General features: G+C 37.2%; 1 protein-coding gene across 1 annotated transcript in view; it reads left to right on the top strand.

Annotated features, from left to right (window-relative positions):
* Nucleotides 1-2,953: 2,953 nt before the first annotated feature.
* Nucleotides 2,954-20,899, top strand: part of AKAP6 (A-kinase anchoring protein 6) — a 272,508-nt gene continuing 254,562 nt past the window's right edge. Inside the window, 1 exon segment of the mRNA XM_050335742.1 lies at nucleotides 2,954-3,039. The gene's annotated coding sequence lies outside the window, so the exon portion shown is untranslated.

Here is a 20,899-nt window from a genome sequence, read left to right as displayed (position 1 = left end):
TCTCTTGAGTGTTTGGGTAGGGTGGCAAACTTTGCTTTCCTTTGTTTGGAGGCAGAAAAAACACAGAAGAAAACATCTCAATTATGCAGAGAAAAGGTCTGCAATAGCATTTTACTTTGTTTAGTTGTGTTTGTGAGTTTACTCCTAGCTCATTTGCTTGAACATGGTTAAATGGAAAGTAAATCATGTCAAGGTTGGTCTCTGGGTTATTACTCACTGAAGGGAAATAAAGTTTTTTTAAAGTTAAGGCTGTTGCTATTTATATGGCAAAGATGCAAAGACTTGCTTATTGAAAACCTCTGTGAATTGTGCAAATGTTGGTTATTCATATAAGCTCATCAAAAGGGAAAGCATTGGCAGTAGGTAGATGGAACACTTCCTTTTCAAATGAATATCAATAAAATTTGTTCCTTTCAAAACAACTGTGGGGGTGCCAACGTAGGGAAAGGAAGAAACACAACAGCTTGTGTTGGAGAGGCAGAATGTGACTAAAATAAGAATTTAAAGCTAGTAATTTATGCCCATCATTGACCTGCGTTGTTATGATTGAAATAGGATAAAATATTTCTATTTTGATAGGAAAAAGTTATAGTCAAAGCCCTATGCTTTTGGCTTGGAAATGTTGGTTATACTTCAGAATGATCAAGATATTTATGTGGTGATAGGATAGTTTTAGTTCTCTCTCTTCATCTCCTGTTCCACTGAATTGGAAGGAATGCGAATAGAAAGCGATTTTAAAGCTTAAATTTAGAAGATATGTCAGTCCTGGGTTGGGGGAATAACTGCAGCTGTCTTGAAACACAAGCTTAATTTTAAATTTTTTTTTTCTTAACCCCCTCAAAAAACAAAACAAAACAAAACAAACCATAAACAAACATAGCAACTAGGTCCAGCTCTCTTCCTCTAGACCTGCAGCTTTAATTAGGAGGTTACAAAGGTTGTGAGTGCTACCTTTTGTATTCATACATTTTTAGCAAGTAATGGTTGCAGTCCTCCATGTAAAGTCACCATAGTACTATTCATAAGACCTGTGCAACAAATCCTTAGTTTACACTCTGCTTGGGATGTTCCTGGTGTAGCTGTCTTGCATGCAATCTTACAATAGTAGTTGACAAATCAAAAAAAGTTCCTTTAAGGAAAACCTCAAAAACTCATGTCATTTGAACAGAATGGCATCCAGCACATTATAAACTTTGCTAACTTGCAATGGCATACTTTATTTTTCACGTCATTCCAACCCAAATCATGTTTCAATATTGTTGTCTGCTATATTGGGAATTACATCCTCTAAGACCCAAGAAAGTTTTAAATGTTCAAAATTCTAGAGCTACAGCTCTTTTGTGCATAGCAGCCGACGTCCACCAACACACAGCACTTCATAATGGATCACTAGCCTGGATCTGATACTGAGTCAGTTTGAAAGCTTTATTGTGCTGTTCAGAATGACATAGGATTAACAGTAGAAGAGAGAAACTGTCAAGAATGAGACCATATCATGTCAAGACAGCACTAATTAGAAAGATTATGGCATTTCCTAGATTTATGGAAAGGCTTTGTATTTAATCCATTAATCAAAAGATATCAAAGGCTCTTCTTTATTTTTTTTCAAAGGTGGGTGGTGCGTAAGAGTGTGTAAAATTTTTGTATGGTTTCTTCTGAAATCAAATATCGAAATTTTTACTGACAGGCTGGAGTTTAAAGGAATGAAGGGCTTCAGACATTGGCACCCTCATAGGACATTACTGGACATCTTCAGGGCATTGAGGCTTCTTGGTTTAAGTTGGCTTTGTTTTACACTGGGCTTCACATTATCAAGAGTAGAGGGTCCAGCCTTTTGTGTACTTTTTCTCCTACCATGTAGAAAGGGATTTTCATGGCTAGGGAAAGCAGTTTTTGCCAGAAACTTTTCTCACCAAATAGAACTGGCAAGTGGCCAAAAATGTGCTGGTGGTTCTTTAGTTGTGAATTTTAATTTCCAGGCAGCTCATTCACATAGCCTTTGCCTCATTGTTCACTACTCCGAACGGAGGATGTGAGCAGGTTCCTGCTGCAGAAGGTAACATCTCCAGGGCCAGCTTCCTTCTCTTAGGTTATGGGGCGTGGCTCTCTGCTTTGCTGGCCTTCCTGCTCTACCTGGAAGTGAGCAGCAATGTGGCCCACTGGGCACTAGCAGCAGCTTGACTGCAGCTCTTGGAATCTTCACTCATCTGTCTGTCTGATGGGCAGATGAAAGCCAGGCTACTCAGCATTCAGATGGTAGTGCAGTTTGCCCTACAGTTGAAAAATGATAAGGAGATTTTTACTTGGTTGGCTGGAAACTTCTTTACCCTCTCATGAATAAAAAGCCACCCTCTGCCTTTTTTTTTTTTTTTTTAACTCATTGTTATTCATTCAACAGTGTGAAATCTGCTCATTTTGAAGTATCAAGTGTTTTTCGCTAGCAACAAGATTTTTCTTGTAAATGACAGATTGGATGTAGGAGCAGGGTGGGGCAGTGTGAAAATACATATTTCTTAAAATACTGTTAAATAACTACCATCTTTACAGACCTAATATTAAAATCATGCTACTTACTGTTTATTTTAAGAAAGGTTCCCTTACATGATAACCAAATTTGACTTATAAAAATTGTTCTTAAATTGAAACACACAATATTAAGTTTTAAATATAGAAATTATTGATAGTCCATACATCTCAATTCTGTATCACCATGTAGGAATAATTTGTCTAAAATATTCTGTAATAAAAGGCATATGCTAACACAGGCTCTAAAATCCGTGGCACTGTACTTTAAAAGCCTGTTTGCATTTTGTCTGTTTCTTTAAAGGGCTTCCGTATTGTCTCAGACTCCCCTGGAAATGCAGTAAGGATTCGTATCACATCTCGGTTGCCATAGCAACAACAGTCTTTCCCATAATGAGCTGCATCATCTGAACTGATGTCACAGCATCATGCAGCAGGTCACACAAGGCACCTCCTAGTATTGCATCTTACAGATGTGCCGTAAACATCAAAAGAGGATGATTTGAACAGGACACGGTAAGTGCAAAATATTGTGCTGTTATTAATCGCACCATTATTTTTTCCTGGTTTATAAGGTTTTCCTAATGTAAGTGTGTGGGTTTTGCCTTGTGAAAATCATTTTGGAGAAAGATGCTGCATGCCTGAATATTATTTTTCAGGCAGACTGGCAAAGACAAAGGCCTACAGAAAATGCGTTCAGTCTGAATGTTTAGACTTGTCTTTGCATTTGTGATAATAGCCTGAACATTTGAAGAGAATATATTTAAATTTCACAATCCGATTAAAGTCGCTACTGTCTGATTTGCTTAAATGGAAAAAATAGCTGTTTTCAGTTCTAATGCCATAAACATAGCTTGTTCCTTTCCCTGCCTCTTCATTTGAGCATTCCCATTATATTTACCTTCTCATTTAACCTGTTTTATTTCAATAGCATGAATATCACCTATTTACTTTCACTGGCCTTCCATAGCATGATAGTACAGAAAATACTCTGTGAACCGGTGCTGAACAAGCAACTGGAACAATATTGATTTTAAACATGGTTCAGTACTGTCCTATTTCTACTTTTATTCTTAAAAAAGCAAAACATTTATATAATTCTCAAACAATTACCAGATATTTTGAAAGTAAAGTAGCTTTCAGCTCTTCTAATATTTTACTTTCTTTGAATCTGTTTTTTAAATAGTAATATGAATTTAGTGAATTTTAGATCTATCTTTCACTGGAAGGAAACAAGCATTTTTTTTTTCTGCTGCAACTGCAGTAAAAGGTGTAGCCAAAGATTCAGGCATTCTGAGAGGGTTTGCTATGAATAAAATAATAGGAATAATTAAAAAGGCTTCCACCTCTATCTTGGGAAAAAAGACCTATCTTTTGTATTTAGAAAGCTGGTTAAAATAATGACTACCATATTTAGAAATTCTTTACAATGTTCAATAGTTGTTTATTTTGTAATAAGGTCTTGATTCTTGAGGCCAGGTTAATTTTGCTTAGCTTCAATTTAATCTTGCTGGATGGTATTGTCAACATTAATTGTCTGATTTTGCATGTTTAAAAGATTTAGTCTTTCAGCTGCTAGCTATTAGAAGGAAAGAAAAGGCCAGACACATGTCATTTTAATTGATCAATATGTCCACTAGGAATTAGGGAGTGGTCTCTGGCTCTGTTCTCCCTGTGCACTTTATATTTCAAAAGTGCAGCAAAAAAAAAAACAAAACCAAAAAAAGCAACCACTAATTTTGTAGTGATGTCTATATTTATTGTGGTGTTTAGTCCCTTATATTTGATAAAGTATGGAACAATAAATGTAATGAGATCTGACTGCTTTTCATAGGGGTGGGTGTGATGGTCTTGTCTGGCACAAGCTGAAAGAGGGCTCATATCTTAATTAGACAGTCTGTACTGTATGTGCTTTTTTTCAACATGGTCTGGGTACATCTGTTGGGTTTTCCTACTGCAAAACCAAAAGAAAATGCCTGTAAATTAATATTAGAATTGTGTTCTTTTATTTGTTTGTGATGTGTTTTACAGTATGAAAAGTATTGGTCTTCTGTGCTTCCTATGCTCTCATCAGGCAAACACTGAAGGCATGAGTTAGCAGGAGGATGGGGGCAGGGCAGGACAGCTGATGTCTGCCTGGCGTCAGAATTGGAGGTGTGAAGAGAGCTGATGAGCAATGCCTTGAACTTGCAACTTTAGGGACCATCAAAGTACAGTTAATAAGACACGGATATAATACACGTTTGGTTGATATATTAATAATAATAATGTATTTTATTGGATTTTGGAAGTGACTTGATTACAATTGGAATTTCTCAGAATAAAGTTAAAACTTAGGGGAACGTACTAGGGGAGAAAGAGCAACGTTTGATAGTGTTAATGGAGAGGTGACTTTGTGTGAAGATCCCATCGCAGTTTTTAATTGTTTTCCCCCGTAACAAGAATACAAACCATCTTGTTTTTTAAACCCTGTTTTAAAAGTTCCTGTTAATGTCTATTCCACACACTTCTCACAGCATTGTTTGCCCTGGGAAACACCTGCTAGTAATGGAGTTGTGATGACACTACTTGTTTCTTGGTAGTCTTGTCTAATTCTGACTCCAGCTGAATGCCTTGATTGTAGAATGCTTCCTGTTCATTTTTGTATGGGCCCAAATGCTGCACTGAGATCTGTTGTATCAGGATATGGAAGAGTATGGAGCGATGAAGACGGTCTTACTATGAAAAGCAATCCTGATTGCCTGAGTCAGAGCATGACCAAATGTAGAACCACTACAGATATATTGCAATTTTTCCTGTTCTTGAGGCAGATTCACAAATGGGACTAGTGAGGCAGCTTTTGAGAGTGTGAAAGCTGGATTGCTTTCAGCTTTGTTCCACAGCTGGTCTTATTCCTCATTACTGAAGGCAATAAATTTTGTAAATACGTGTATTCTTCCCTGAAGTAGCTGAATTTGGACTCTCAGTCTGAAGGCTAGAGTTCTTTTGTATATGCAGAATCATGCTGATGTGTAGTTAGAGATGGGTGTGTACTAGTGAACTGAAAGGAAGTTACTGTTTAATCTTGACTCTAAAAAGTTTTATTATATTATCAATTAAGTAGTTCTTACATAGCTTAGCACTGAATGCAGATAGAAACAGAAGCTTGGTTCTTCCCAAAGCAGCTGTAGGAGCTGATGACAAAACCTGACTCTGGCAATGGAAGCTGGTACAATTTTAACAAATGGAGGATTTTTTGGCACCATATGAATTCAAAGTCTACCTAGAGGGGATCAGAGCATGACCTCAAAAGGAAGTTTTCTTTCTTCTCTAAAGAGGAGTTGAGGGAACCCTATGCTCCAAACTTTATCTTTTGTGGGTCATGTTGCAGTAGAACAGTGTTGGATGGGTGTCCTATTATTCCCACCTATGGTAGATCTGGAAAGAATCTGTGTTCAGGAACTTACTCCTTGAAAGTCAAATCAAAGGAGTCCTCTTTATCAGAAGTACTCAGACATTTCTGTAAATTTAGGAATGAGACATTATACTGATATTAGAGGGATAAATTTAATGATACATGAATATAAAGATGATTTCAAGGAATCTTGAAGGAATTTCAAGATTATTTCAAGGAATCTTCAATAAACCTTGAAACTAATTTATGTCTGAATACTAACCTTTCTGTGGACTGGAGGGGGGGAAAGGTGGCTTTTGCTCTGCCTTTTTGATGAAAACAGACACTCATTAAAGCAGATTCCAGGCGCAGAGAAAAAGAAAAGTTTTATATGTCACCCCTACCATGAGTCACCCAGGCTGGGCCAAGTCTTTCCTGCCACAGGAAAAAAAGGAACAAATGGAAAAACTGAGCTGGATGGAGAGCTAGGAGGAGTCTAGATTGGTGAGGGAGCAGGACATACAGTGGGTGGGAGTGGCAATGGATGGGCAATCATGTCTGACATTACTGTCATGATCCAGAACTCTCCTGAAAAGGCAGCTGCCATCCTGGGCTTCGCAGCTTCTGCAGGCTTTGGCACAGGGCAAGGCAGACCTCAGTTACATTCCTAACCCTAACAAGCTGTTGCTACAGACATTTTCTATTTTGTCAGTGCCTCAAGGCTACCTGTCTCATGCTTGATGAGCAGACATGTATGCTGTTTGATCAGTTCTCTTGTACAAAGGGCCATGGAGTATTTTCTTTCTTATATTTGGGTTTTGTATCTAATGTTTTCTGTTGATTTAAAAATAAAAGCACCCATCTCCACATCTATCAAAAACCCCCTAAAAATGTGTAATATAAGTCCCTTAACTAGTTTGCTATGGTCATATATATGTGTATATATAATGTCAGAAGGCTCATCACAAAAATCACTTTTTATAGCATCAAAATGTACTTTCCTGAAACAAAAGATTTCTTACTTTTAAAAAGCCTTTAGAAAAGTTCTGGTTTATGAGGAGAAGGGTCAGGCGATAAAGAAAAAAACAATCCAGATAGCTCTTCCCTTCCTGTTTGGTGGATGAAAGATAGGTTTCAAATATCTGGACTCCTGAGTACTTTGAATCCCAGCAAGGCTGACTCAGCTTTTCATCCCTCCAAGGTCAAAAAATTCAGCTCTGTGTAGTTTCCAGTGTCTGGCGCTTTCAGACAAGATGTTTCAAGCCAGAAATGCTCTCTGCTCTGTGGGAACTCTCAATTTTCATGGCATGTGTCAGATACAGGCTTGCCCTGGCAGACTTGGCCAAAATGCTGTCGCCTCCTGCTTCTTGTCCAGTATTCAATCCTGGTGCCAGGCAAGGAGGGACTTTCTCTCAGCTGTGGAAAGAATGTCTTCTAAGGTGCCTGGAAGTGGAGATAGGTTGTAAACTTAAGTGGAGTGTCCTCCAACCTGGGGGATTATCTTTGTGTCCTGAGGAGAGTATCAGACTCAAAGTTAAGGGTGGAGGATGAACACTGTGAATTGTAGTGGTACTTCCTTACCTTTGCCAGTCCAGTGGTTTCTGGAACTGCTAAGAGCACCCAGGGCAAATAGTCAGCTCTGTGGAGGACAAACTCTTTTGCAGGATGAGGCAGTAGAAAGGGTCTGTGCAAGGGGAACCACCTGACCCTCAGCGCAGCAGTCAGGCTCCTGTGATCCTGAGAGCAGGCTCAGAAATAACTGACCCCCAGTACTGCTGGTGCATCATCCAGTTACTTTCTCAGATTCCCCAAGTATGCAAAGCATTTAGCTGAAATGTGTGTTCTCTCTTTGGCAAAGAGATCTTTCAGTAATAGCAATTGCAATGAGGAAATAGCTCTATAAAATAGTATTCTCAGCCTCCATGGTACAGTGTCTTGTGGGAGCCGACACACTTAAAAAGACAGCTTTTGTTAGCATTAGGTTATATTAGAAGAACTCCTAGCATTTAACTGAGGAAGCACCCAACTACAGTAATTAGTTCTGCTTTCAGTCTAACTGTATATCTATTCCTTTGTATATGTTTTTTGTTTTTTCAAGAGTTGCCCTGTACTGATTGTCTTGAAAGCTCAATGTTGTCATAGTTTCAGAATTAGGATGCAGACATGAAGTTGCTTCATGAGCTGTCAAAGACTAATATAAATTTTTTACCAGCTCGGTGTGTGGATAACATAAATGAGGCATGCATCAGAATATAAAAGTGTGGTTTGGTTTTTTTTATTTCCCTGTGTAATTTTCCAGCATTTTCTCTCTGGTCTAAAAAGCTCATAGCAAGTCTCTACTTCAGTCTTAAAATGCATCCCACCTAACCTCCATAACGCTTCCTTGCAGGCTGTGTTAGACTTGCACTTGTTTTCAGCTCCTCTGAATCCTGCCTTGTGATGACTTCCTCTGTATCATACTTGCTCCTTCCAACTTGCTGTTCCTGAATGTTATACCTGTAATTGCCCTCTTCTACGAAGTTGTCATCCCTTTCTTAATTAAATCCCTTGGAAGAAAGATGCATTTCTTCTGGACAGCTTCTAAAATTAGGTTTATGAAAAGTTAGATACAGAAAACTTGTGGGACTTCAGGGTTATCACTGTTTTAAAATAACAAAACAGTTCAGGTATCTCTACTGAAGCTTGGATCAAACTGTAACAGTGTGAGGGACTGTAGGAATACCTGAGTCTTTCCTGACTAGATTGCAGTAATTTTCAGCTTATAATGAGGTGAGAAACTCTTTTCCTCCCTTTTCCTAAATATTCCCTCATAAGGGATCAGCAGCTTACCCAAGTTTCTTGGAAAACCCCTGGCAGACCTGGGAGAAAAAGCTATTTTTCCTGTTGCTCATATAGAACTTAAGAAAAAATAAATCTTTTATCTGCCTGTCTTTATATTTTCCTGTTTGTGCTTCTGGGTTTGTTTTCTTGAGTTGGTTGGTTTTTTTGTTGGTGGTTGTATTGCATAAAGCTGAGGCCTTAGTGGAAGTCCATGAACTTTCAAGAGACTTAAGGCAAAAAATGCTTGTTACCTGCTATAAATTAGGCCGCAAATTAACATGAGAAACGGGGGAACATTTTAGTTTTTCAAAAGAGGAGTATCTGCTTGTCAAAGTGTTTTGGATAAACCTTGACTGTATTGATTAAATGAAACAAGAAGCTGCGCCTTTATATGCTTTGTTGGCACCAGAAAGGAAAATGTTCTGTGCACTTCTTAGTTTAAAAAACCCCAACAGCACAACAAAAAAATCCACGTTTGTTTTAAAGCAGCATTTAATTTTTTGGCTAGATAAGCGCTTCTCCTTTGTTTGACAGATTGCTGTGACAGAATATTCTCTGCCAAGACAGTCGATATAGCAAAACATATTTGCAAAATAGATTAAAAAAAAAATTAAGAGAACAATATACCTGCCTACTGAAATATTACGCTCATTAGGTAGGAAATTGGAAAGTAAGGACAGATGCCTGGTTTACACTATGAAGTACAGCCTTAGATGTTTGCAGCTGAGCCCACTGAGAAATACTGTTGAACAGCTGAAAAGTATTGAGTTTTTTCCCTTTCAATAAAATAAAATAAAATAAATATAAGATTTTGACAGGTATTTATTTGAGAGAGACTGATTGAACTTGTAAAATGAATACAAATCAAAAAGAGCCTGGTATTGTCAAGTCTGAGGGCTGTGTAAGATTGTTTTTAAGCTGATACTGCAAGACAAGCCTTAAAGAAACTCAAATAAAATAGTAGTTAGCAATGGCAAAACTAATGAAAGACTTTTCTCAACACTTAGTTTTTGTCATGAAAAACTGCACTTCAGAGCTGAGAGCTATTGATGGAATAACTATGGTCTATTGAGAATGTTTTCAAATAAGGACATCTTTCAAGGCTGTTGCATGTAGCTACTCCAGGCTACTTACAATTTTCAAGTGTGTTAGATCATGTTTAGAAACAGCTTTTTCTGCTGAAGAGGCTAATTCCCTGGCCAAGGCACTTCTGTGCTAGCTAGCATGTATCCATCTTGTACTTCAAGCTGCACTGCTAGTCTCCTAAAACATAGCAGATTTTCTTAGAATAATAAATCAGATTTTGATTGCTAAAAAAACCTCCACTCAAAACCCATAGCTTCAGCTAGAAAAGGCTGCTATCTGTCAGATTTCAGCACGTCTGGTCTGTTGCTAAGGCAATGACACAGCAGATTGTAAGTTGCCATTTTAAGGGTCAGCTATTAAAATATGCAGGGTATATTCTATAGATCCTTAATGTTCCTTCTAATCTTGTTTCTTCTCAAAATTTAATCCTAGTATTTTATTAGGTCACTAACAGTAGCACCCCTGTTTAGTTTTTTGATATCATTATGCACAGATAACCTTCGAAAATAATTGGGGGATCTTGGGTTTTCTTGTATCTGAAGAAGGTGAAGTCTAAATATACTCTGGACATGTAGGAACAGACAGTGTATCAGCAATAATGGTGATTACTCTTTCAGAAGAAAAACATGTTAACCCTCCAACTGCTTGGCATCTGTTTGCAATGCACTAGATTTTAAAAATAAACCTTTAAATAAATGGAGAGACTTGATTTTTTGTTTCTGTGAATTACACTAAAAAGTCTTAATTATTCTTTTTGTTCAGCTTTGTTATGCCATTTCGAATTAGATTGGAAGTTCAGTATAATTTGCAGGTCCCACCTATGTGATCCCTTTTCTTTATTGTAACTTGCAAAGTCACTTTAGTCAAGAGAGATAAATCCCCCTCAGATCTCTGTTGTTCCCTCTTCTCATTAGGCAATACAGACAAATGCTTGTCAGCATCTTGAGCTCCTGAAGGGTGAGTTATGTAGAACACTAGTATTAAATTAATATTTGTTTGAGTAAAGGTCTTAGGTGTTCTCCCTCCTCTGCTTGTCATGAAAATGTACTGAAACTAGTATGAGGACTTCCTGAGTTTAAATTTTAGTCTAAGATGATAGAGTAAGAGCTGGCCAGAGAAGTTATAAGCTACAAGAAAGGTAGCCTTGGGCACCAGCACCATCAAGGAGACCTGGAAACTCTCTCTGGCTCTGACACTAAATATGTCCCTTGTGCATTGTCTCTGTACCTGCTCCCCTTGTTCATCACCTGTGGAATGGACATAATGATATTGATCCCCTTTGTAAAGCACTCTGTGTATGTGCTGGGTCACACCAATTTAACTTTACCAACACATGTATATATACAGGCAAGACCGTAACAGATGCCAGAGAGAATGGTGCGTGGGAACACTGCTGAATAAAAGACAAGTGGGTGCTGGAAAATACAGTGTTAAAATCTAAAGGAACAAAACTAGCTTTGGGGATTTTTGTCCTCAGATAAAGGATTGCACAGTAGAACACTTACCAAATGTATGAAAACAGCACAAAGCTGTGTTTTGGCAGTACAAAATTACATCTATAAGTAGTGTATGCTGAACTTTTGAGCCAGCTAATTGAAAATATCAGCTGAATTCTACAGTTAGGTTTGAAAAGACCAGTTAAATATCTCTACTGTCTAAGTGATTTCCACATAGACAGAGAGGCAGAAACACCTGGTCTGTAAAGCTTGAGGCATTATGAGCATGCCATTCTGCTTAAAGAGATGTCACTAATTTTTGTGAAAGAAGTGGGACCCGCTGTGCTTTTGCATGATCTTCAAGGGCTCCTTTCCAAAATTAGAGATTGATAAGAATTATTCTACAAGATGCTGTCTTCTCAGTTTTTGCTGACTCATAAAAACACCGATTGTTGATGTTCGTGGAACGTTTTTTGCCTGGATTTTGTTCAGAGAGCAAACAACCTCAAACAGCTAATGACTGATGGATATGCATTAAAATGAGATGTAAGATACACAGGACTAACATCTGTTCTGAATTAGGCAGTCCCCTGGGTCATGGAGATATTACTCTTTCCAGTCTACTAAATATTTATTTTCAGGAACCAGAATAGCTGTGTCAAAGTGAGCTAAGGATGTATATTTCCAATTAATGTGCCAATAGCTCAGGGAAGAGGAGCATGGCAAGAAGGGCACTTTATAGGTTATGAAAAGTAAAAGTAGCCCCAAATTGCCTTTTATTGTTTTCTGACTTCCAATACAATTTAGAATCCACTTCGGTCTAGTCTTTCTTAGACCTGTATAGTGGTATGTAGCTTTGATTCCTATATTCATCCTTTGAATTGTTAAAAATTAAATCTGGGCATGTATTTAATATGTAAATAAAACAAGCTAGTCTGCTAAACTCAGCACCTAAAATTAGTGTTAGTCATATTCGAATAGCATATTTTCTTGGACTTTATTGAATGGCTTAGAAATTGAACTGTGTGTTTCTCTGTGTTCTTTCTGGCTTTTAATTGTTTATGGATTGTTTTAAACTAAGTAGTACCTCATGGTTTTAACTAATCCTTAATAAATTCAGACTATGGACAGCCATTACTTAAGCAAATACATGAAGATAAAATAAGGTTCTGAGAAACATTCTTTTACTTGTCAGGTGCTTTCATTGGTGTGGAAGAACCACAGGGAAGGTGTTATAGAGAACATCAACAGGCCTTCAGCCTGTGAAATGATATTTCCCCCAGCTACATCTGACCTGAAAATTATATGTTCTTAAAGTGAAATTTGATACAATTTGGAGCTAGGAAAAATGCCAATTTGGCAGGGCTCATAATTTTTTTTTTTTTTAGCAATATTTTCCTAGACTGGAGGTGGCCTTGGGGATTATAATTAGCCTGTCTTAGGCTGATTAGTGTTGGGTACTTGAAGATCCTTGATCAGCAAAATAACACATCCTGACAGCCCAGTGGAAGAAAGTCCAATGTTTTTCTTCTCCCTGCAGGCAGCTGAGAAAAAGAATTGTTTTGGTAGATTAAATCCTTTTATGAGGAAAAACGATGGATGCCCTGAATAGTTAGAGGTGGTTATCTCCTGGGCCAGGATGCACAGTGCTTTATTCCAGTTTTTCAAGGCATTTTACTGAAAGTGAGGAAAAGCAATCTGTGCCATAAGACTCTGTTTAAGTCCTCCTCATCTTATTGGTGGTTCATAGCTGTTAGCTGGGCCATAAGCAGAAGCTATCTTTCTTATTCTTCTAAGACATCTTCTAAGATATTGCAGAATCGAAGTTAGATTCAAATGGAGAGAAACAGACAACATGACAAAACTTAGAATTCTGTGCAGTGACCCTTTAGAAAGAGGATAAATATGTAAATATAGGGCAGATTACCAGCCATTTGATAAAAAAATTATTAATCAGTTGGCAACTCTGTTACACTGAGACCTGAAAAAGTCCAATAATGTTACCAATCATGCAGTATTACACTATTTGGGTGGTAATGCAATACAAATAATATATTTTTTTAATGTGAGGAAAAATATTATTTAAGATTAAAGAGATTATAGGAGTAGATGCATAAGGTGGGAATGGAGACTGATATCTAAGCATTCACTTGACTCATCAAGTGTGTTCACCAGGGACACTGACTCCAAGTAACAAATCTAGAACATACTGAAACATAGCAGAGAAGATTTGATTAAAAATTAACTCACCTCATCCCCAAATAAAATCTAAGCTTCTCAGAGTGAGATTTTTTTTATTTTTAAATAAGAATTAGGGAACTAAACAGACATAATGGTACTTTAATGGCTCCCAGTAAGATAATTCCTGCAGCAGTGATGAGGAGGAAGACTGTCAGAGTTCCCCTGGGAGCAGTACAGAGGCTGAAAGCAGCAGGGTCTGCAGCACAGCAGCAGTGAGTGGATGGTCTACTTAATACCTAGGATGATATTGCGTGCTGATAAATTATATTTTGGAGCTGCTCCAAAATGTCAGCATGAGGTTATTCTTGAAGCTACCTTAGCACTTATTCCCTCTTGCAATCCTTTCTCTGCAGGCATGCCACTGAATCTTGCCTCAGGAGGTGCTTAGTTCTTGGTGCAGGTCTAATTCTGCTCCCGTTGACTTCTCATGTTTCACTTCTAATGGAAATATAAATCTGTAGGTCTTATTCAGAGCTTGCTGGAGTCATTAGCAAGCTTCAGGCCCAGTATCTTCTCATATGTGTAGTGGGGTTTTTTGTTGTGTGGTTTTTGTTTTGTTTTGCTTTGGTTTTTTCTGGTTCTGTGATTTCCCCAAGGAAAGTGTCATGAAACTGAATGAAGCCAAGCAGAATTCTTGGAAGAGGAAAAACTATTTGAAATGCATGTGCCTCATTTGAGATTGAAAGGTTTGAAAAAGGCCTGTATGACTGTAAAGATTTGGAAATAATCTTGCTCCTCAGTTTCCTGCCAAAAATGAAAATGTTATTGGTTTTGTCTGCGAAATTCTGGTTGCTATTATAGTATTGTGAAGTGCTAAAGTATTTTTTTTGTGTGCTGGAAAGCTGATTAAGATCTGAGTACTAGTAATATTATGCAGGTGGACTTTAATCTGATTTTTCAAGAAGCTAAAGTAAATATTTTGCCTTCTTGAGAGATGACAAAAAAAATCTTACCAAATTTTATCCTGGCTTCAATTTTTGAAATACAGCTTTAAAAGGGTGGACTAGACTGGTTAATAATGTCTTAGCATTTTGTTGTTTTTCTTTTGCTCTCATTTGAAATATAAAAAAAATCCCAGTACTGAATCTGAGAATAAAAGGTCCTTGTTGTACAGGAAACAAAGTTTCACACAGTGATTTCTTTGAACTAAAGCATAGTGACAAACTTAGACCATGAATTTACAGGTATTATTTATGATAGCCTTAGGGAATGAGGTCCTATTTAATGACAAAGCAGAAACAAAAGTGGTAAAATAGACAGGCAGTAAGAACACTAAGGCCAAGATCCACAACTTCATCTGCTGATGTAATTTAACCTAACTTTGAAGAAATCAACAATAGTTACAGTAGATGCCAGTTGTTTTTGTACATCCTAGAAACAAATTAGCCAAACACAGTACCATGACGTGTTTTGGTATTAGTGTTATATTTCTATGGTTATTTATATTAAAATTGCCAGAAAGAGAGTGTGAAATCATGCACAGATGCAATAAAAGGCCTAAAGTATCTCCTCCCCACCCCGAAATGCCCTGCTGTGCTACTATATGTCTGAGAGCGGGCCTGCAAACGTACGTACCAGGAACGTGGCAGGTATGGGAGAGGGTGTTAAAGATTTGTGACATAACCTTCTACACGATCCATAACAAAACTGTAACAGCCCTATTAGGTACTCCCTGCATTGTTTATTGGCAGGTCAGGTTTTATTTTGCATGTTTTTTAAGAAGTGATTCTTACTGCTAGAAATATGTGGGGAGTGCTAAACAAGAGAATCAACAGTACCCCTTTAGGATGCTCAGGCAGAGAGCAGAGGTACCTGTGAGGAAGAAAAGAATGTGCCCAGGGTGTGTTTGTGGTATCAGGGCTTCCTGCTGCAGAGAGGCAGCCTGGAACAGCCTGAGTAGTGGGAGTCAGGTCTGGATAAATGTTTAGAGAAGGGGCACAGAGAAGGAATAAAGAGTTTGGTCAGAGCTACCGCAAGCAGAAGACGGGAAAAATTGGGTTGCCACAGGCTGAATGGGTTGCTGTGGGTTATAAGAAGCTGAGGGAGAATAAGGGAACAGCTGATAAAAGCAGGCCAGAACTGCTGCTTAAAGACCCCCCAGGCTCCTTCTCCTATTTGGCTCCTGTCAAAATTACATTGCAAACTCTTCTGTGGCCATTTAATGGGTATGATGTACTATTTCTAGTCATATTTGGACTAAGGTTAAAAAGTTTAAAGTATAATATACAAAAAAAAAAAAATCTACTGGCTTTATCCTGCATGGTTACAGCATGCAGAAAATGAATCAGCAGCAATTTAATAACATAATAATAAATTCAACTTCAGCTAAGCAAGCTCATTTTTTAAATCCTTAGAGACTCTGCAGGATGTTTTAATGGGTCTTTTGTGATGTGGATACTTCCTCAGCTTAAAAACTGGACTAAATAGGTTCCTTTTGCATAACTTAGGAAGGAGCCTTCATACGGTAATGATTTTAGGTCACTGCTAAGCTAGACCAGATGTGGATGAATGGCTTAACAGTGAAATGTTGCATATCCCATTACAAAGCCTTTTAGGCCTATATCATTACCCTCTTGGCAATAAGCTTGCAGTTAGGGAGTAAGTTCTTAATACATAGTTATATGTCAAAAGACGCAATAATAGTTCCTCCACAGTTTTCGATGATATTGGGGAACCTCTGAGGCCAGTCATTAACAAAGTAAATTGACAGAGTCATCTGTAATTAGGAACAACTTAGTTTGTGTATCATTGCCACCCACAAAGATATTGTCTCCCTCTGTGTTTTGGGGGCTAGCAGAAAACCACACTGAAACCATAAACTAAACCTATTTTCTGGGTGAAAAGAAGGAAATGGTGTGATGTAATACGCTGCTAAATAAGGAATGAACTTTCTGAAATAACAGCTGTAGTCTTTTAAAGATGAACAGTTTTTGTTTAAAAAGAAGACATTATTGATTTGCAGAGATTCAAAAAAGTTATCTTTCTCTTGTCTGAAATATCAAAAATAACAAAAAATAATTTATCAACCTTTCTTCCTGTTGATATTTAATAATACAGAATAGAATAGCTCAGTTGGAAGGGACCTACAATGATCATCTTGTCCAATTGCCTGAGGGCTTCAGGGCTGAACAGAAGTTAAAGCATATTGTTAAGGACATTGTCCAAATGCCTCTTAAACACTGACAGCATCAACTACCAACAGCTAAGAAGGCTGTTCTGTTTGATTACCCTCTTGGTAAATAAATGCTTCTTAATGTTCAGTCTGAACCTCCCCAGCACAACTTTGAACCATTCCCGTGTATCCTGTCACTGGATACCAGGGAGAAGATCTCAGCACCTCCCTCTCTCCTTCCCATCCTCAGGAAGCTCCAAAGAGCAATGAGGCCTCAGCCTCATTTTCTCCCAACTAGACAAGCTCAAAGTCCTCAGCTGCTCTTCACAGAACATGCCTTTCAGTCCTTTCCCAGCTTTGGTGCTCCCCTCTGGATGCATTCAAAGACCTTCCCATCCTTCCTACACTGTGGGACACACAACTGCACACAGCACCTGAGTGAGGCCTCAATACCACTGAATACAGTCAGATAACCATCTCCCTTGGCTGGCTGGTGATGTTGTTTGATGCACCCTGGGATGTGGTTTGCCCTCTAGGCTGCCCAGGCACACGCTGCTGGCTCACACTGAGCCTACTGCTGACCGGCACCCCCAGGGCCCTTTCTGCAATGTTGCTCTCCAGCCACTCCTCTCCCCATTAATACTTATGCTCAGTTTTATCCAGATTTATGTTATAATATAATATAAATGTATCTGTGAAATGGTTCAAATGATTGGGCACACAAGCTCAAAGAGTGTTGAAAACTTGCTTGCGTTTGGTGATAGTCCTATATTCGTAATTCACTGTAGTTGTCCTCTTTTTTGTTTAGACAGGGGTTTTGCAGTCAGAAATGTTACATGAACCTTTTGACAGTGATGGATCTTCCACTAAGCATTATGGAGGTGCTCAGTCAATTAACTAATGAATTCTTAGTGCATCTGTTTTCTCCGCCAGTAATTTTGTCTCTGTGTCAATGCTTTTTTATAGATGAATAAAACATAATTTAAATAAACAGAGAATACAATTAAAATCCATGCTCCTGTAGAACATTTATATCTTTTAATTAATCAGTTGTATCAGTGTATATATGTCATTAAACAATAGATCTGTCCTGTATTTGCTTCAATATCAGTCCACACAGAAACATCATTTTAAAGATATGTGCTGTGATTTAAAATGAAGAATTTTGTGTGTGTAAAGAAAGCATTTTTACTTAGTTTACATTTAATATTTCAGATATTGAAAAGAATAGGCTGCTTGCCTCTGCAAAACAAAAAAAATACAAGTAGTTGTGTTACTTTCTGAAAATAATAGCTATATCCTTCTAGCATGGAGCTCAGTTTAATCAATGCTGACTGCATCCTTTGTTATTTGTTTTCCTGGACTATTAGATCACAATATGGAATTATGATCTGCTTAATAAATCCAAGCATAGTCAAAGTCTATATTTTTAAAACAGCACTGGAGGACTTAAATTAAAATTCCAGTATAAATCATATTTTCTCTGTGTGAAATTAAATGAGGGCCCCAATTTCACATTTTTTTATGACAGAAGCACATAGGTTAGGCATACATTTTTCACCAAATTTCATAGGCAAGATTAATAGACAAGTAATTTTATTTTCTCTTGGAAACAATGTATTTTTATCAAGGGTTTGAAGACTTCTCATGGTTTTAAAAGTATCTAAGAGGACATATACTGACCTGGCACCATAAGTCACAAGCAGAACTATCGACAGACTGAAGTGAGACCCAGGAAAATTTTTTTCAATACAATTACATGCGCCAGGATTTAAAGTTCCTTATGTCTCCCAAGGTAAAAAGAAATTCTTGAAATAAGACTGAAAAAGCCACTTTGGTTCCCCTTATTTAGATTTTTCTATGAGAGGTTATTGTTTGTTAAGAGATATATACCATAACTAAATTATCTCAGTGCATTATACAGAATTTCATTTTTTCTCTTTTGGTAGTAAGAGATGGGAGCAATTAATGATTCCTTCTTTGTTTTTCTTGAAATTGATGAAAACAGATATTTCTGTTAAATTTTCCTGCCTTGATGAATTTATTTATCATATTTTTAAAGATATTTACATTCTCACAGACACACACACATATATATATGGGAAATATCTACAAATGATTGTATGGTAAAGCACCATAAAATTATTGATTAAAGTAATAGGAAAATGAAAAAAAAGAATAATTTATCTGATTGTAGAGCTTTTCCTTGTTTCAGAATTTGAGAACCTTTTAGAAACTTTCTAAAATGTGTTTTGAATTATTCTAAAACTTAATCTACTTTCAGAAATGTAAGAAACGTAAGTAGAAAGCTAATACAACATTTTGGTGCTGTTTTTTGAACAGCCTTATTCCCCACTATGCTGACTTGCAGATAAAAATTTACAAGTAAATTTTAAAGAATAAGGGAGAAGAATTTACAATTCAAGGGATGTATTCTGATGTTGATGGAAGAAATTTCTTATCAGTGATGAAATACCTAAAAAATTGTGACAAGTCAGAAATTAATGGATTAAGAGATATTAACAACTTAAAAGCATCAAAAAACTGTACCACTGGCCATGTATTTACAACCCCTTTCACGTGTTTTCTAACCTTTTAGAGAAAAATTCTCCCTAATCACATTAATTCTGATTTGTCTGTGGTTTAAAATTTAAAAAGTTTTCAGAATAAAACACTTTCAGATATAAAAATAAATGAAACTGTAATAATAAAGGTAATGTTAAAGCTTGTACCCATTCCAGTCTATTTCATTGGCAGTTTCATAAAGAAAAATGTACTATATGTAATAATAGAATTAAAAGCTAAGTGAGACAATGAAATGCAGTTAAAAATAGGTTTGATGACTGCAGCTTTAACGTATAGGAAAAGATATTGGTCTTTTTGAGTTATTTGGTCTTCTCAAGCTATTCAGACTTCTCAGAAGGAAAAAGAAGCGTTCCTGTGGCTAATATGTGAATTAGCCTAAGTGTTTGTTTGGGCCTCAAAACAATTTGTGATGTGAATTTTTGGGAAGTTTTGTCCTTCTTTGCTCTGCATTTTGAAATTCTGAAGTACTCTGGGAACACATTCTTGTGGCATTTCTGACCTGACACAATTAAAAACCAAATACTAGAAAACACCGTTACACTTTTGATACCTGCTGTCTACTGTCCCTGTAAGATTCATTGTCATCATAACTTTCTTAAACCAATGAAGTTTACCTTAGGAATTACCTTAGGAAACCTTGTGCTGGTTACCAAGCATAACAAAGTGTTTCTAAATTTATGCACTCTTGAGGCTTAAATGAGACACTGGTGTTTGCTGAACTTTAATTCTTCTACAATCCAAGACATAACTTCTGAATGACTGAAGTTGGAGCTAAATGCTTTGTTTTTATTTTCCCAACTCTTACCTTTCATTCAACAGTGCTCTTGCTTAAATTCCATGAGTTAGGAAGTGATGGGTGTTGTTCCATGAGTGAATGAATGAAGACAGGAAATAGAATGAAATGTCTAGAAAGAATAATTGAATAATTGAGTTAGCAGCCTAAATCTGTGAGACATCTAGTGCTTGATAACTTTCACTACTGTTAGTGGGACTATTACAAGCTTAGGAGAATTGCTTTTTATGTAGGTTTCATAAAGGGTGAAATACTTTGGGGACTCTGGAGAGCTGGATCAGCAGGAGGGGACCTTTAACAGTTTTTTTCTAAATTGTAGAAATGCCTGGCTGGATTCCTTCGAAATCAGTATGATGGTAACTCTGAACAGGCCCATGTTCAAGCTTTGGCTTGTTGTAGCTTGAAAGATCTATATTGTTCTAAAAATATGCTGTGTGTTTCAGCATATTTTTAAAAGATGCACAAGTGACTATCAGGGTATGAACAAGTAACAATAATGCTCCACAGTTCCCAAAAACTGTAATGCATATATTAAATCTCTTTTATCATGGAACAAGAGTTTGGTGCTCACAATTCTACAATGAAAAGTGAGCTATAAAAACCCTGAGACAACAATAATTGGACTTGATAGCTTTGCCCATAGAGTGCATTGATGCAGAGAACTCAGGGCACTAACATAGAACGGCCACGTTAGTGGATTACCCTACCTGAGGCAATAAATATATTTATCAACTGGACTTACTACTAATGGAATATGGATACACAAGTTTGAAAAGCCTCTCACTTCATCCTGCTGTGTGGTAGGCACGATCAACAGTGTTCACTTCACAATTAGCATCACATACTGTGTACAAGCAACTAAAATAATAATGAAAAGAATCTTGAAAACTGACTAGTAACTTCAGGTGAATATTCACTATGAAGAATTT

This window comes from Myiozetetes cayanensis, unplaced genomic scaffold (genome assembly GCF_022539395.1).
Source record: "Myiozetetes cayanensis isolate MyiCay16 unplaced genomic scaffold, myiCay2020 scf6-25, whole genome shotgun sequence".
NCBI classification, from domain to species: Eukaryota; Metazoa; Chordata; class Aves; order Passeriformes; family Tyrannidae; genus Myiozetetes; species Myiozetetes cayanensis.
Note: the sequence above shows the minus strand (reverse complement) of the source record. Positions and strands in the feature narration are given on the sequence as shown.